Source organism: Mixophyes fleayi, chromosome 11, assembly GCF_038048845.1.
Source record: "Mixophyes fleayi isolate aMixFle1 chromosome 11, aMixFle1.hap1, whole genome shotgun sequence".
NCBI lineage: Eukaryota > Metazoa > Chordata > Amphibia > Anura > Limnodynastidae > Mixophyes > Mixophyes fleayi.
Window position 1 is genome coordinate 97,454,696 of NC_134412.1, and position 19,061 is coordinate 97,473,756.

Genomic DNA, 19,061 nt, shown 5'->3' on the forward strand with positions numbered 1-19,061 from the left:
TAGAGTGATTAGTAGACCTAACAACCAGAGCAGGACAAGTGTTATATATAGAATACTGCGGAGCATTGTCTCCGTTCTGGAACCTCTGATATTACAAGGGGAGGGGGGGGGGGGGGGGGGGGGGGTAATGCTTCTAATGAGATCTCAGGAGTAACAGTCCTGTTAAAACCAGATCCTTGCAGGCAGTTACATGACTGTAGCAAACCTCTGGTATAACCGCTGCCTATCATAGGACGGCCTGTATAACGCCGGTCACTGAGGGCTGACTGCTATCCTGGGCTCTCCCTGTCAGTCCTTGTTCTGAGATGTAAATCCCCTCACTCTCCTGGTTCAATAAGTCAATTGCTCCTCGGTTGTAAGGTCCTGGCGGCTGTGTTAGGAATAAGAGGTTGTTATGAGCGCAGTACGTTTCAGGCCTGGAGAGAAGCATTGGAGACTCTCAGTAATGTACAGGAGAAGGAACTAGAGATCTAATACCCGCAGCTGTGGGGGTCTGTCCTGGTGGCTCCCCCCTGGGTCCTGACATAAAACCGTACAGACATCTTCATGTCTAACAAGGGTATACAGACTAGAAGCTGTGTCTGGCAACGAGTTAACGAGGCACAAATGGTGACCATACAAACTATACTAATGTGAGTGAGAAAAACACTCATTACATTTGTATTTTTCTATAAAAGAATGAAATCTATGGAGTATATTCTAAAGATCCTTAACTCTATAATAAAGATCCCTATGTATATAATATAACCTCTTAACATTTGACAGATGACGTGTTGCTGAGCGTTGGAACTTGTGCGTTTAGTCAGCGGTATCGTTGTTTATGCTGTAAATGTGCATCAAACGCTTGGTTTTATGTCCACCAAGTGTTGTTGTCTAAGGAGTTTCCATTGACTCCAATAGAGAGATGTGTTGAACAGCAGTGAACAGGGAATGCTCCTTTTTTTTAAAAAAATAAATAAATAATAATAAAAAAAATCCTCAGACGAAAACCCCCCTCAATATCTTACGTAGTTTATAACACATAGAACCGCCGGTCTGTATTACCAACACGTCTGTACTGCTCAGATGCTACTAGGAAACCCACCCTGTGTACCGGCTTTTAGGAGTATTGGGGAGATCTCACAGAATGATCTGTGAGGATGGAGAATGCTCCATATGTGACGTCCATGAATCTATAAAACTCCACATTTCTCAGACTTGTGATGAGCGGAGTGTTCAGCACAAACCTTCAAAGAGTTTATCACTGTAAATCACCAAAACACTGCAGCTTTGGGGGTTACCACAGTTTAAAGTCTGTTTGTTAGAGGATCACAGCAGGTATCTGAGATCTGCTGCTGTCCCAGCAAATCCAGGCCCCATAGGCTTCCATGGGGACTGGGAAAATGCCCTGTTTACCATGCTCTGGAATTCGGAGCTTGAACCAGCCAGGTAATGTCATCTGAGGACGGCGCTAGCCCTTCTGCCCTACGTGGAGAGCGTCGTAGCAGCGTGATCTCCGCTGAGGATGGCGCTAGCCCTTCTGTCCTACGTGGAGAGCGTCGTAGCAGCGTGATCTCCGCTGAGGATGGCGCTAGCCCTTCTGCCCTACGTGGAGAGCGTCGTAGCAGCGTGATCTCCGCTGAGGATGGCGCTAGCCCTTCTGTCCTACGTGGAGAGCGTCGTAGCAGCGTGATCTCCGCTGAGGATGCCGCTAGCCCTTCTGTCCTACGTGGAGAGCGTCGTAGCAGCGTGATCTCCGCTGAGGATGGCGCTAGCCCTTCTGTCCTACGTGGAGAGCGTCGTAGCAGCGTGATCTCCGCTGAGGATGGCGCTAGCCCTTCTGTCCTACGTGGAGAGCGTCGTAGCAGCGTGATCTCCGCTGAGGATGGCGCTAGCCCTTCTGTCCTACGTGGAGAGCGTCGTAGCAGCGTGATCTCCGCTGAGGATGGCGCTAGCCCTTCTGTCCTACGTGGAGAGCGTCGTAGCAGCGTGATCTCCGCTGAGGATGCCGCTAGCCCTTCTGCCCTACGTGGAGAGCGTCGTAGCAGCGTGATCTCCGCTGAGGATGCCGCTAGCCCTTCTGCCCTACGTGGAGAGCGTCGTAGCAGCGTGATCTCCGCTGAGGATGGCGCTAGCCCTTCTGCCCTACGCGGAGAGCGTCGTAGCAGCGTGATCTCCGCTGAGGATGGCGCTAGCCCTTCTGTCCTACGCGGAGAGCGTCGTAGCAGCGTGATCTCCGCTGAGGATGGCGCTAGCCCTTCTGTCCTACGCGGAGAGCGTCGTAGCAGCGTGATCTCCGCTGAGGATGGCGCTAGCCCTTCTGTCCTACGCGGAGAGCGTCGTAGCAGCGTGATCTCCGCATTCCTCCGCTACAGGCTTCTTGCTGACACAAATTGCACAAGGCCATCAGAACCTGTACGTAAAGGGATCCCTTTACTGTAGAGTATTCACTGGGACAGAGGCCTATTGGAGCCGCTGTTTTGACTAATCCAACTTATCATCATCATCATCATCATCATCATCATTTATTTATATAGCGCCACTAATTCCGCAGCGCTGTACAGAGAACTCACTCACATCAGTCCCTGCCCCATTGGGGCTTACAGTCTAAATTCCCTAACACACACACACACACACACACACACACACACACACACACACACACACACACACACACTAGGGTCAATTTGTTAGCAGCCAATTAACCTACCAGTATGTTTTTTTTGGAGTGTGGGAGGAAACCGGAGCACCCGGAGGAAACCCACGCAAACACGGGGAGAACATACAAACTCCTCACAGATAAGGCCATGGTCGGGAATTGAACTCATGACCCCAGTGCTGTAAGGCAGATGTGCTAACCACTACGCCACCGTGCTGCCCTTAACTTAATGAATTGCCAGAGTGTTGATGTGTAGGAGACCCCCACATCCTCCCAGAGTAGACCCTGCTCTCTACACGCAGAGTCCTGTGTAACTGCAGTGTTGTCAGAGCCTCTGTAATCCCCCATTGGATGACCTAAATTCCAGCCGACAACACAGGACAGTTCACTTTGATTCTTAAAAGCCGAAGATAAAAGACTTGTCCTTTGTTTTATGTTCCTCTTATTCTTCCCCCTCCCCTACATCCCTTTATCAGCCCTCAACCTAAAGCCATTCACTAGTCAACTTCAGTTTATTAAAGGATAACATCAGACTATTAGTTTATGGTGAGTTGTTGTTCTTGGTCAGCTGTATGAAAAAGCAGAAATCCCTGAATATAAAGCTCTTCCAGCTCGTTGTGTAACAATTACATCTAGTGTAGAAATTATAACTGTCACATTATAACCACAAGAGACATTCATACATGCAAGTGTCTTTATCATGTATGTTGGTTCTACCTCTCTAGTGTCTCTGGCCAGTACTATGTGATGTATTTACTCAGACGACCGGCAGTTTATTGATCCACAGCAGTGACTTGCAGTGTGTGAAAGACTCGCAGAAATATGGCAGTGTTCCATATGCAACTTGTAAATGATTCTCTGACTAAGCAAAGTCGTTCTGTTATCTAAGGAAACAAGCACAGCAAACCTCCTGTTTTGTGGATGAGAACATCACAGCAAACATCATAAAACAATCTGCAACATTTACTAATCTCGCTCATCACATTTCACCTGATACTTAGTTAGAGCAGGATGGTCTTCAAGATTTGGTTGTTAAATCCTCTATCCAGATTGCTTAAAGTGCACACACTGGAGGCAGCCATTTTGTAGGTGTGAACATTATATCCTGATTCCTCTTGTTCCTAGTGAGCTGATAGAGAGTATGATTACTTCCATCCATAAACTGGGCACGTTCTCAAAGGAATCTACTTATACAGTGAGGACCTGTCTCTTTACAGGGGGTCTGAGGAACACCCAACTAATGGATAAATAAAATCTGTCTCACCCCAGTGTGTGATCTGTCACTAGTGGCAGGTGGAGTGTAGGTGATTAGTATCCGCCCCACATTGTATAAAGAGACCCAGCTGGGCGATATGAGCTGACCCCTCTCTGTGCTGGGTGTGATATGGGGCGAGCTGGTCATGTGGATGAGAGATTGATGGGAATGGATCCTGTGCACGGAATCGCTGCCATATCTTACATCTCTCCCATTACTGGTTATTACACTTCTCATTTTCTGGCTGGTTAAATGTTGGGGGGGGGGGGGGGGAATCAGTTCTTCCTCTTTAAAATTCATTATACAGCAATCCGAACCCCTAAAAACAGTGGTAGGTGTGAAGCTTATGTAAGTAGCTCCTACCCCTGGTTCTCGGTTCAGCATATGAGGTTTATTAATCTGTTGGCTGCGGTTCCACCGGAGTGTGACCACTTCCTTGTACCAGAGATGGTTCTAATTGCTCAGCCAATCATGTGTCCAGGTATACTCTGTTCTCTCTCCATAGACTGGCACTAGGTGTACTCTGGATGTGGGTGTTGTCTTTCTGATATACCAGTGTCTGGAGATGAATATCACAGTATGTTCTGTCTCTTACAACCAAGTGCTAGAGCAATTGTTCTCTGCTCCTCCCAGATATCCCCTCCAGTCTAGCAGAAGGGCCCTAGGGGCCCCTCCATTAGGGACAAGGCCTGTAGGGTCCTGCCTTTAAGATGGTCACACCAACTCCGTCCCTCAGAGTTTTCCAGCCAATAATGCTTGGGGAATAACCATTGACAGTTGACGTAGTCTGAGTAACTGCTGCAAGATCCCGGCCATCTCTATTTCCTTTAGGGAGAGAGGGATATATGGAAGATGCGGCCCCTTATTTTAATTATCACCATAACCTTCACATTGGGAATACAAGTCTTCAGTTCTGCGGGTACAGCTGTACCTACCCCAAGTCTCCAGTGTAAAATGATGCAGTGCCCAGGATTGGGTGCCTGTCTCGCCCTCCACAGGGCGTCGCTGCATTGCTCACATAGCTGGTTTCCATGGCTGCAGAGAATTTCTAGGACAAGTGTATTCTGGCCAAATACTTCAACCTGTTCATTTGTTTGTGCAGGTTTTATGGACTCCAAATTAATCATTGTCTGTCTGTGCCCCCTCCCCCCCGTCCTCACTAATTCTGCTGCCAAAACTCCTAATTACCCAGATGCTCAGTAGTTTTGTGTTTTTAAACCTTTTATTTTCCCTGTGTTGTGTAGGAAGCCTCCAGCAACCGTGATCCTCCCTGGTTAATCCAGTCTGAGACCACCTACAGCCGGTGGTCTCATAGTCTGGGCCTTGTATTAGTCCCCGCTGAGAGGTCAGGCTGCAGAGAACCCTGTTTACAATCACTGTAATACAGCCCGGTGGTCTTATGGCCCTATAAGGTCTAGCAGGATTATGAGATGATTACAGGTCATTAATACTCTTGCTGTGTACTCACCCTCTGGGGGAAAAGTATCACTGATGCTGCTCTGTGCCCAGGAATGGAGGGAATGGAGGGGGGCGTACAGGTGTCTAGTCCAGTCCATCGTGTTGTATGTTTTTTTTTTTTTTTTTTACTTTAATACCAATGATGGCACAGAATGCCCCTTATTAAATACTCTGTATGTACTATTACATGGCGCTGGCTCTTGTATCGTTTCGGAAGCCCCTGTAACAGTTAAGCATGACCACCTTTTTGCAAAATTACAATGTCTTTAGGAATTCCTTCCCTGTGTCATTTGCTTAATGCTTGAAAGTCTGGGATGACGAGTTGACCAGTGGGACGAGCCTGGCAATGTGGTAAATGGGTTTAATATGTTCCACTGAATATTGCCCCCTCCTGAGATCATATCTATGTGACCGCTGCATGGGGCTGTTCCAGCGTTAGATCTAGGAAGAACCAGAAGTAACAACTGGATGTATCTGGTGTAAGGCAATGAGTACAGTATAAGATGACTGCCTGCATATGTTATAATATAGAATAATGCATTTATCATCCCGTGGGGATTTGTAGGAGCTGGGATTGAGCAGATGAGTTGCTTAATACAGCCTGGAACCAGCTCACGTCTTCCTTTTATTCTCGAGGTTCTTCGGTGCTGATATAACGAACACGTGAATCATTCTTCATGTGTTAAAGTACCGCCATAAATATGAGCATCTGAAACATTGAGAATTGTAGCTAATTTAGTAAATAGTCCACGTATAATCCCAAGGACGGATCTTCAGCTGTTTTGCCAGATATCGGCAGTTACTCCTGAGTTCTTGTGACGCTGGTTTGGAATCTCCGTTATTCTCCTTTAACATTTTAGAGAAGTCTTTTTTTTTTTTTTTTTTTTTTTTTTTTTTTTGAACACTTGACTTTTTTCTAATCATCAGCAGTGGACACAATTTGTCTTGAAAGCTTTCAATCTAAATCTGCCCTTAACGAATAGTTTTACATAAAAAGGTTTTTCTTGGTCCTTTCCCTGTGGCCTCCATGTATATTTTATACAGCCTCTTCATAGTTCATACACTTTCGCTGTATTTATAAAACTGGTTACAGGTATTGTGACTGCACTATACTTAGTCCATGTCTGCTGCCTGGAATGAAGTATATCTATGAATGTGTAGGGTCGCACTGTCTGCGCCAGGTGTTATTGTACACGCTGCAATCATCCTGCGTGTCCATAAAGTAGCTGCTAAACTTCATTATGTAATAAACACAAAATGCACAAGAGAAAGTAAATGTAGCCCATAGCAACCAATGAGGTGTAGCCTTTTAGTGTTGAGATTTAGCATTTTGGTCTAATGATTTTCCTCCGTCTGATCTGCAAGGAGCGTTTTCTCGCCCTAAATTCACTGACACTGGTAACAGTAACATAGTGATATTGGGAGCATCTTGGCAAATCCTATTTCTGTAGGAATAAGTTGTCGCCTCATATTTAAAGTGTACCTATTGCCCAATGATTTGAGCCCCCATCTTCATGAAAATAATCTATATAAAACGGCTATTTTTAATACTAGGCTGATCATTTTGGAGACTTAATGGAGTGAATTCAGCCTTGAGGCATTGGTACGTTGGTACAATGTTGGTAACCTTTGATACAATGATCAGGGCTGAAAGTGCTGACACTTTCCATGAGTGTAAATTATACGTGTTCTGTGAAATCGCCCTGCCAGGAGCGCAGAACAGTTTGTGAGGGCAATTACTTATCAGCGGCTGAATAGTGCAGATTACTTGAGATTTAAAACTCCCGGTGCGCTTAACCAGTTTTTATTGCAGCCAAATTAGTAAACTAATTAAGATTTTCACATTGACTGGCCACACTTAATTAAAAATGCTACTTCAAGCTGTAGCTTCCCCAGGTATCGCTGTGAGGCACTGCGGGGACTGGGCTACAATAAAATTGTGCCCTCTGTGAGTGGGGCCGCGTCCAACGCTGGGAGCCACTTGTGATGGCACAGGGGACCTGGATGGGGGGAGCAGGTTTAATGGTCTAAGGCCCTGTACACAATACAAAGTATCAACATGGAAAGTTCTGATGCACTGCAACGTTCCATTGTTACCATGGTAACAGGAAGCGCAGCATATGGGCAGGAGGGGTTCCTGTAAGCTCAATGGGAATAACCACAGCAGAGTTACTTGATGGGAAGTTGTTCAGATAATGTGTTACCACCAGTGGTTTGTGGATGGTCAGATTGTCACTTATTCTCAGGCTGACTATGTCCCACTTGTGTCCCCTTCTCATAGGCCCCCTCCCTAGTATGGCTTCCACAAGGCATAGGAGCACTTAGCTTGTGAGCGTAGCCCCTCATAAGTATCTTCCTGTCCTACTTTAATCCCCATAATGTGACTAGCTTAGTGTACACACTACAAGGTTGGTGTAAATCTGGTGTGTGGGGGGAGGGGAGACTCCACCTAAATGTAAGACCTATTCAGTATTTATGTGGATGTGGTGTTACATTCTCTTGATTTCTCCCCCCCCTTATTACATAAGTTAGACGCAGCTCTCTACATGATGCCACTTATCTCTCTCCCCCCCCCCCCCCCTTATTACATAAGTTAGACGCAGCTCTCTACATGATGCCACTTATCTCCCCCCCCCTGTACATGAATACACCCTCCTACATGCCAGGACAAGTGTACCTCATCTTCATGGCTTGCTGTCTTCTCCGGCGTGTCTTATTTCCCACTGTTTAGTGTTGCAGGATATGTTTGTACACTATACATAAACTATAATATTCTGGGTCCACGTTCCTTGGCTTCCTGGCAGCGCCATCTGGTCCTTGGCACTCGCCCCGCTGGGCCATATGGTGAGACGTACAGGCTGGCGGATGAACAGACCTTTTATCAATGAGATGTCGGACGTTGTCTGGTCCTGTCTGTCTCCTGAAGCATCGTCCTGTCCCTTCTACCTGTGTGTGTACAGTCTACAATCCTGATATGATCACACATCGGGCCCTCGGTGTCTATCATCTGTGACGTACTGGAAATTTTACACTAAGCTAAGTTGTATTATAAAATATAATTAGTATTTGTGGCTTTATACAGCCTCTATTTCTGTCAGTCTATTGTCTGGCATCGGCTGGGAAATTTGTGGAATGCAAATATTATAGCAATTCTCTTAAATGGCAAGCTTGGTAATCAATACTCGTTACTAGCAGCACCCTCCCCATTAACTGACTGAGCCAATAGCAGTGTTATTGGGGGTGACATTCTGCAAGATCCACAGTAATTTATACCAATCAATTCCAGGGAGACAGAAGAGCAATGAGATCATAATCTACTTTTATAATGAGAGGCCGCAGCACGTTCCAGGTTTAATAAAGATAGAGATAAGGTACAGATGACGCTGGTCTTGTGTCTCTCTCGCAGCGCTGGTATAAGGGGCTGGGATATCTCATGTGATGGATTCTGCAGCCTGTCATTCATGGAGTAATTAAAATAAAACGTGTAATGAGGCAGGAGATTACATTGCTGAGTTACTGTCCACAGGTTCACACCAGAGCTCAGAAATCTAGGAGTGTTTTTGGGGAATCATAGTTATGTGCGCTGATTACACCTACATCACTCTCAAGCTGCTGTGCCGGGGGCTCAGTGCTGCAGAGCGGCCTCTGCCTACTGTAGGGGTCTCCCTGATGCACAGAGATCTTCAGTGGATATAACGGCTGCAGACTCGCCAGCTGCATCATTTAATAATACTGAGTGATGCATGGGGGGAGGTCTGGTGTACATTGATTTTCTTATTCCTAATCTGTGTAAAAGGGGGTTCAGGTGCAGGGTATTAGATGAACAAATTTAGATAATTGAGATGAAACCTATAAAAGGAATTAATTCCACATAATATACAAATATTCAATATCTCTCTGTTTATAAGGTGTAGCCCACCACACTCTTCCACGCTGGCCTATGTCTGCGCATCTGACCACAGGTTTATATAACAGGGAGTGACCATCTCTCTGTACTGTACAGATTTGTTATTCCACCGCCCAAGAGCTACATTACTGGACTACATATGTTGGAGTGACCCAGGCGATGCCAATCATGACTGATATTCCCGTTCATGTCTGCGTGTTGTGATCCGGTAGCCGTATTCCAGGCTCTAGTGGTGAGTGGTACCAGCAGATGACTCAGAATTACAGCGTCTCATGGACTGACCTGGGTCTTACTCTAGTTGTCTTCATCAACCAAGCAGTCAGCCATTTATATGCAGTTTCTTTTTATTACAACTTAAAGCGCTTATATGTGTGTAGCAGCTGTCTCTGTGCTGTAGCTGCTGGATGCTGCTGTCCTGGATGTATTGGTGTAACTAGGAGACGGTCAGTGCAGTGTAGATCTACATGTCTGCTTTAACCATGTTGTAGCCTGCCCGAGTCGGAGGACTTCTCCACCATGCATGGTACTTGGCATCGGTGGTGCAGGAGTTACTAGCCCCTGTAGGACTGGTGGCTGTGCACATTGGAGCCACCAGACTTCCAGGCTCATCCTATCTGGTTATTTATTAAGCTGACCCATGTACACAGATGGGTACACCCAGCCCCATGTGTGGCCAAACTGATCACCATCCAAGCACCATGATTGGGCGATTTGGACACGGAAGCAGATGTTGGTGCTTGTCTGTACAGTACACATCTGACTACAGAATGGAACATCAGATACTGGTTCGTATTTGCAACCCAACGTCAAGAATCCTATGTTCTTGTGAGTGGCTGCGCTCCGATCTATGTGTCAGACATGACTGAGATGCAGGTACCGTCCTCACTGCTTGGGAGGCTACAATGTGACATGAAGGTTAGTGTTTACACCACTTCATAGGCCAGCCGGGGAGAAGGTCTAGATTATAGAAGCTGCATTATATGTCTTCAGGGAGTGGTTATCTTCAACCACACGGACACCAGAAACGATCTGGCCAAAGTATGGGCAATAATCCTGTCGCCCGTCACCCGCACACGTGTGACCAGTTTACCTGACTGGTAAATCAGGATCTTAATGAAGTTGAGGTTTTATAAATTTTGCACCTTTCATTCACCCCATTCTTAAAATGTCTGCTGACCCTCCCTGGCCAAATATTTCCTGTCTAGCTTAATTTTTTTTATATCTCTCATCTCTCATCTCTAAAAATTCATCTTTGTGATGTCATTGCAACATGCATCCACCGGGGGCACTGTTTCATTGTTCTAGTATAGATCTCCATAACCTGCTGCATTAACATTTGTTTATATAGCATCTGCATACTCTTTATTTGGGGTAGATTTTCCTATTAAATGCAAATATATTGAAATTATTAACAGGTCCCACAAGCTCTCATGTGCAGCGTCTGTTTCGTGCATGGCTTACTTAGAGTTTTCTGAGCAGGCTTTGTCTCTACTCATCAGCTAAACCCTAAATCAACACAGGAGCTGTGCACAACAGCATAAGCCTCGGTCTAATGCAGCCTGAGGGTACATCCGTACACCTGGCTCCCTTTGTGTAGCTGTACATACACATCTGCCTGAGCTGTAGGCTGGGTGTACAAGGATCTTCTATACACACTTTAATATGGGATCTCCTGAGCGGTGATGCTGCAGTGTGAGTTAGTTATGTGTGAATAAAGGGATTTTATCCATCCTACCTGCTCACTGGCCTATACTTGTATAAAGACCGGGGGGTCCCTGAAACTGAAATACACCATTCAAATCTTCAATGCCAAATCTGTTCTGTGCCTGCAGGTGTATATCACATTGTACACAAGCTGGCACAATGACTTCTCTCCTTTGTGCCAAATGTCCTGTCTAAGGACTGGTTGGGTGACGTGTCGTCTGCACTCATTATAGATCAGGTCTGGCCAACCTGTGGCTCTCCAGTGTTGTGGTAATGCAAGTCCCAGCATGCCCTACCAGCTATCGGCTGGCTATCTACTGATAAAGGATGGTAGGTCTTCTAGTTTCCCAACATCTGGAGAGCCACAGGTTAGCCAGCCTACACTAGGAGGTAGCGATCTGAGGCATGAGGCATTCTAGATCCTATGGAATATTGGCTATGGAATATTGGTCCAGAGCACACGATGGCTCTTTACTGTGTAGATAACTGGTCCACTTTAAGGCTGGAGCGCTATAACTTTGTGGTGTGAATGAGCCACGTTCTGTGTATTCCACAGTGTCAGATCGGCCATCAGATGGTTGTGTTTAACCCTGTAATGCTGGGATTTCTGCAGCCCCCTCACTTCTCTCCCCTCATTACTGACCTACAATTCAGTGCTAAGGACACAGTGCTTTCTAATGCGTATCAGCCATAGGCTGGGTTCCTGCGAACACCAAGCGGTGTCACCGTGATGGATGAGGCTCAGGAAGAAGCTCTGTACGGTCCGGCTGCTGCCATGGAGAAAACATACTCTAGGTTTCTGCTGCTGTATCAGAAGATGTGAGCTTCAGCGGAGCGTTGTGCTGCCACTAGATCATCCCCCCCCCCCCCCCCATGGGTAGAACATGCTGAGCGTTGTAATCTGTAACCATTCCGGGCTGCGGATCTTCTCTCTGTTACCAGCATCTGAGTTTTCAGAGAATCCACTTCCTGCAATGATTTTATGAAGAGTTAAAATCTGCAGCCTGCAGAGGTCTGTTCCTTTGATCAGGAGGAGCCCCCGGGGGGGTTTTCCTTGTCAGAGTTTGGATACTACCCTTCAAATGCTAAAGAACAAATCTAGCACTAAATCTCTTTCCTCTCAGGCCTGGTGTAAGTCCTTGCAGCTGCCCTTGGTGGAGATGTGCAGAGCCTGAGCTGAATGTTTATTACCTCCAGTGTGATGTGCATCACTCCAGCCATGCTGGTCTGTGCGGTCTCCTACACGTTGGATGGCTCCCGGCATCTCCTGTTACCTGAGAAATGACCTGTGCGGTCTCTGGGTGCTCGGCTCCTCTCCATCCCATTCCTCCACCATAAACCTCTGCATTTAGGGGCTACATCTACTAAGGTGGTCTCAGGATACTTGAGTAATGTTGCATTTTTTTTTCAAATCCTCTCGTTTGATTAAAGGCAAATCATTATGACTGAGGTATAAATTGTCTTGTCTCCTAAACAAAAATATTTTAGCCTCTGTTTCCCAGCAGTCGTATGACCCAAATAGCGCTTCTTACCAGTTGTTTGTTTATTTTTGTGTTTTTTTTGTTTTTTTTCTCTAATTAATCAAATGATTTACAGAAGATATACAATATAGATGCAAGAGGGGTGGGAGAGGCCGGGTGTTTTATGCCTGAGCCAATAATCTTTGATGAAGATGTCAGTTCCCAAGGAGCAGTCTGTAGGCTGGTTACTGGTTCAGGGTGTCTGCCTCCAGGTGGAGTAGGTGACTGGTACACTTTAATGTGTAATCGCTGTCACTACTTAATGTTCTCTAGCACCCTGACAGAACAGTTACTTTCAATAATTCTGTAGCATCACAGCCCCCTCAATTATCAGATTAAAAACCACTGCGGCAAACCGTTCAGCTCAGAAGTAGATCTGCTGGGGCTGTCGGTTACCACACTGGAGGCCGAGTGTGAAATGTCCCTCGCTCGGGTGTTACAGTAATCTGCAGGTTCCCGTCGTGATGTTGTTCTGACAGATGTGTTGTGTGTAAAGCAGGGCTGGATACTTTGATGTAGTTTTCATTAGCTAGTTTGACATATTGAAGAGCTAGTACTGTTTGCACATCAGTCAGTGCGTCTGTCATCTACAGAAGCTAGTACAAATGAGCCCCTTGGATCTGCAGAAGGTAGTACAGGTGTTGATGGGGCGCAGGGCCTTGGATCTGCAATAGGTAGTACAGGTGATAATGGGGCGCAGAGCCTTGGATCTGCAGTAGGAAGTACAGGTGATAATGGGGCGCAGAGCCTTGGATCTGCAGAAGGTAGTACAGGTGATAATGGGGCGCACCCCTGTGGGTCACAAGTTGGTTTGTGATCCAAGTACTTAAGAAATCTGATGGGCTATTCAGTTTTTGGTTTTTTTTCACTTCACAACACTGATAATAATTGTATTGCCACCTGTCAGGCTTCTAAATACCTCATTACCACACTGGATCACTGGAGGGGGACGTCATGGGAACACTCCAGTGATAAACTACCACCTCCACCACTACTACCACCTCCACCACTACTACCACCTCCACCACCACTACTACCACCTCCACCACCACTACTACCACCTCCACCACCACTACTACCACCTCCACCACCACTACTACCACCTCCACCACCACTACTACCACCTCCACCACCACTACTACCACCTCCACCACCACCACTACTACCACCTCCACCACCACTACTACCACCTCCACCACCACTACTACCACCTCCACCACCACCACTACTACCACCTCCACCACCACTACTACCACCTCCACCACCACCACTACTACCACCTCCACCACCACTACTACCACCTCCACCACCACTACTACCACCTCCACCACCACTACTACCACCTCCACCAACACTACTACCTCCTCCACCAACACTACTACCACCTCCACCAACACTACTACCACCTCCACCACCACTACTACCACCTCCACCACCACTACTACCACCTCCACCAACACTACTACCACCTCCACCAACACTACTACCACCTCCACCAACACTACTACCACCTCCACCAACACCACTACCACCACCTCCACAATACTACCACCTCCAACACCATGGACACCACGTGGGCAGCGGAGAGAGAATCTTAACCAGATAAAGCTATAGTCAGGCATTTGTTGCCCACACACCCTTAATGGGGTGTTTCTCTTTTTAGCCTGCTGATCGCCTACTCGTTACTCTTTCTACAGTAAATGTGACTGATGTATTTCCCTTATAGGATATAACTGTCTTGCTCAGAGTGAGGGCAGTGATTTTTTTTTTTTTTTTTTTTTTTTTGTGGACTAAATGAACATTCATGAAAAAATGGAACCTTATTTATTAGGACTGTGACCCAATCCTCAGTAATGGCTCTAGCTTGCCGTGCTCATGATTTTGACATAAACTTTGTTTTGTCCATAAAATCCATCCTATACTTTCCGATGGTGAATTTCTCCCGTTAGTCCCGCAGTGGTCTGATTGATAGGACGCACCTTGGTGAAGCAGAGAAAACTGCTGCATCCACCATGTATCCTGCATGCTGTTGGATCTCTTACCATCATCTACTTCATTCAGTGTTCAGCTGCATTCATTACCCTGATCACAGATCCCCTTGTTGGTTTTACGGAGGGGGCTGGAGGGATTTATACAGTTCTTCTGTGAAATCTGCTCCATTCCTACAGCTGAGAAGATCTGATCCATATAATCACAGCTTCATTTTTTGGGACTCGCTGCATTTTAAGGGTACATGTTGTTCTGCATCCTAATCTATATAAGCTGCTTTTATTTATTTTTTTGGCTAGCCCTTTACATTAGAATGGTAGAAGCTGGATTTGATCCATTGTGAATTTATTTTTGTAAGGTTTGGTTTATTTACACTGTTAAAACATTGTAAAATCAGTTATTTCAACACATTGCGTTGGATATTTTTAGGATAACCCATGTAATCACCTCAAGCTCTGGTAATTACTAGGCTTCACAGTTGGATTTAATGTTTCAGTATCTTCTAAACCCATATCCAATGAGCGTACACTGAAAGCCGGCCGATAACCTGGGTTCCTGGGAGAAGTGTGCGTACAACGAAGGTTCTCTGCTACCGAGATGCAGACTTGGGGCTGTTTCTGGGCTTTGGCAAATAGCCGATTATTTGTGGTTGTATAGTTGCCGTCTCTATTTGAGTTTTTTGAGGGGCTTGAGTAGATTTAATATAGAGAAGGGAACAACAAACCAGAAACTGCTACTCTCTCCGATGTCTTTGAGATTCCTGCTGGGATTGTTCTCCTGCCAACGAGGAGCATCCAGCTTCTTTCAGGCAGAAACGCGCCATCTCTCTTCATGATGCTAACGTGACTTTATGCTCACGTCCTTGGAGGCTCGTCGGCTTGTGGCTCTGTCGTGTTCAGCTACAACCTGGGTTCATCCCAGTACAGAGCGACCTGTATAATTAATGCCACACACTCCTGCTCATTGCAGATGTGATAATGAATTCTCATTGTCTGGGGGTGTTTTGGTTTTGTATAATGTCCTAGATGGTGCATCAGAAAACCAAATAGGAGATACATTTCTTGCAGTTTCATGACCCATTTACTGTGTTCTACAGGCCATAGGCCACCTAAGAGGTTCTGGTAGTCAAGTCGGAAATATTCGCTTATGACTAAATTAAGAGTGTGTGGTAGAGAATTTACTGTAATCACTGGAACAGGAACTGATGTGAATGTAAAGTGCTCCATTATAGGAGGTCCTTATATAATGGATAATAACTATACAGAGTAAATTCCGAGATATGTTTAGTTATTTTTGTATACTAGGGTACAAGTGTGACACTGTGCCAGAGCTTACACGCTGAAAGCTGAAGGAGAATGGACCTTAATCACGTGTTACTGATAGTGTGATCATGTGTGCCTGGATACCGAGTAGTATTGGTGGTTGATATGAAATTCACATTTGAATCGGTGCAATCTTGAGAAGATGGGCATTACAGCGACGGGGGGATTCTAGTTATTGTTTGTGGCATCTACAGTATGTGGATCTGATGGATTTCCGTCCTTCTAGGATTCTATAAAACTTTAAAGGTATTTACGCCTCCCTCTCATGCTGTCCATTCACCCATCACTCCCACACAGGGTCTGTCTTGAAGTCGGACAGACATTGGCTGTCCTTGGCCACCATCATAAAAATAAGGCTACTCTGTGTGATCACTTGTGTCCTAGGCTAATGTCTGGTGTCCCTGTCTAGCTTCATGTGAGAGAGGGGCTTCTTGACTTGATTTTAGGGATCTTATTACTGTAATAACACATCTGAAGTTGAAACTGAATGTAATCTGGTTACTGATCTCCCGATCATGTAAAGATCTGTGTCCGTGTTTCTGTGACGGCTAGAGGTCCATACATCGCAACCACTCTCCCTCGGACCCGAGTCCTGGTGTAAAGGAAGATGTACGGGCTGATGTCTCCATCTTGATGGACAAGGGGGTTCCTTTGACGTATGCTGGTGTTTTTCATGAAGCTGTTGCCATAAGTAGATGTACAGACCTGGCCCAGACTCTCCGCAGGACCAGTTTAATGACCTTTTCTCTGGAATGTGCAGTGGTTACAAGTCCTCAGTCTCAACCTTTCAGATGTTTACTTGAGCCAGAAACTGAGACTACAAAGAGAGCATTGATGAGGCTGGAAGGTGTCTTGTCTGGAGGGCGGATACTCCTCGTCTTCCCCTTACAATCTTATCCCCTGGCTAATTTTCCTGTAACTCTTCAGCCCCTGAAAAGATGAAATTCCAGCTTTTGTTTCTTTTCATGTGGTGATGGCAGGTCATTGGATGGCTCAGTGGGTCCATAAATCCGTCTACCTCTTTGAAGTTGGTTTATGAGGCAGAACAGTGGCAGTCTGGCTGCTCATCCACCAGTATAACAATGTGCCTGGGTGGGTTCCCTTAACTACTAATGGGAGTTTTCCTGGTTGACACTGCTATAGATAAAGTTGGACAATACTGTGTTACTGTCTTTCCTTGGTGGGTCCTAATCCCTCAACGCAAAGTAGAAATTTAAATCAACTATAGTCTGCTCCCTGCGCTTCTTGCAGCACTCAGGAATGGGTTGCTTTAAGGGAATACCTGCAGCGAGTACTAGCGGCATATCTCTGCTCGTATGGTGCTGCTGCCCCCCTCCCTGAAGCATGGTCAGTGTGTTGGGGGGGGGTTTATGACATGTGTCGCAATGCTGCTAGGTCTGCCCACCACTTATGATGGCTTCTCAGGAGTAGTTGTCATACAATACTCATGCACACGCTAACACATTTAATTCTCCAGTACAGGGGAAACGTGTGTTGGACAGTTTTATGTCTGTATGCACGTTGTGTGCGATCCCTTTGCCCACTCTCGTATAGTCAGTACCCAGGTTTCTGGCCAGGTGTCCTAACCATCCCTTTCCCGTTAGGCCTCGGTTGTTGTGTGTTATAAGCTGGTATGAGCTGCTCTATTCATGTGACAATTTAAACCAAACTGGCCACAAATCAGTGTTTTGTGTGGGGACGCAGAACTACCTCCAACTCTGATCACCATCTGATCGGTCATGGCCAAAAAAAACGATGACCCCGATCTGCTAGTGTAATGAAATTGGACATAAATCACAATGACTGGATGTGCCAGTGTATCAGCACTTTACATTCCGCAGGGGATTATGGGGTAGAGGCCAATCATTGGCGTCTGTGAGAAAAAGAAGAATCGCATCCATCTAATGAGACGTATCCCAAAGCTGCATGGATTCTATGTGATCCTTGGGCATGGTGCGTCAGGTGATCAACAGTGGATACTATACCAGCTTGTCGAGACAATTGCCATATTCTTTCCACTTGTATAATGGAAAGATTTAGAGATGAAAACAAAACTAGAGATCAGCGAATGTACCTGTTCTAGCACATTATTTTTATTAACTTAAATAAACCAGTTATGTTTGACTGTATGTAGCATTCAAGATACATTTGTCGGTGTTGTTAGACAATAGCATAACCTGTCTTTATAAATTACTTCAGTGTGCAGCAATAAGTTATAATTTAGACCCAGGCTCTAGTGTCAGATTGTGCCGGTACTTTGGTATATATCGGAGGTGTCCTGGCTTATAATTTTGCCCTGGTGGGCTCCTCACTGGCCCTCTGGGAGGGGGTCATGTGAACATAAGGCTTGAAGGGGGAAAAACCCCAGTTGAGTGAATCGCTGTGGTAAGTGATGGCGGGCAGAGGTATCTAATTGGCATTGTCTGGTTGCTTTGTCTGACCCGCACCACAATCTGTTGTGTTACAAGTTATTCTGTTTGTGCCGTAAGCCGTGACCTTGAGCACAATCGCCACCTTTGTTTTCTCTTTCATGCGTGTGCTTGACATACCATTATCATATGACCACTTTCCCTGCCTGCTCTCACCTGGTTCGGACCTCCGTATTAGCATCCACCCTGGTTTCTTGGCCCGGCTTCCTTTTATCCACATGACAAGTCTGCAGGAAGTCAGGCATTCATTGTAGTTTCATTACTCTGTAAATGTTGGAGCCTACGACACGTGTGAGAAACAGAACCATCGTATCGGGGAACTCGCTTCACTGCAGGCTGAATGTTTGTTTTGGAATAGCTCAATCCCCAGAGTCTTGGGTGAAAGCCAGATCGAAACTAAACAAATATCCCATCCTGCCCTGGCCAGCCTTTGTGTGCTCCAAGCCTGTCCCTCAATTTGGGGGGGGGGGGGAAATCTGCCTGGGTAAAATCATTCTTCAGGCATTAAACATTGAGTCCTATCTTTGTTGATAGAAGGTTCCGTCATATGCTAGAATCTGTTTCCATGGAAAATTGAAATATATAAAGGCATTGCATTCCCAGATCGGCAACAAAGCTGAATTACTGGATTAGATTATTGGCAGCAGAGATCACTTCATCTGGTCCTATCCTGTTGGGCTAATTAATGCTAATTAATTGTCCAATCAGATCTGTGGCAAATGTGAGCTGACAAAACACTTTGTAGTATCGGTCAGAAGGGCAAATATTGTATCCAGTCCCTTTTATTAATCAGATGATCAATAGGATCATTATCGGCATATTTTAGGAATGAGACCAAA

The 19,061-nt window shown here is 45.8% G+C and overlaps 1 protein-coding gene across 7 annotated transcripts in view; it reads left to right on the forward strand.

Annotated features, from left to right (window-relative positions):
• Positions 1-19,061, forward strand: part of APLP2 (amyloid beta precursor like protein 2) — a 48,195-nt gene that overhangs the window by 10,337 nt on the left and 18,797 nt on the right. The gene's annotated exons all lie outside the window — the stretch shown is intronic.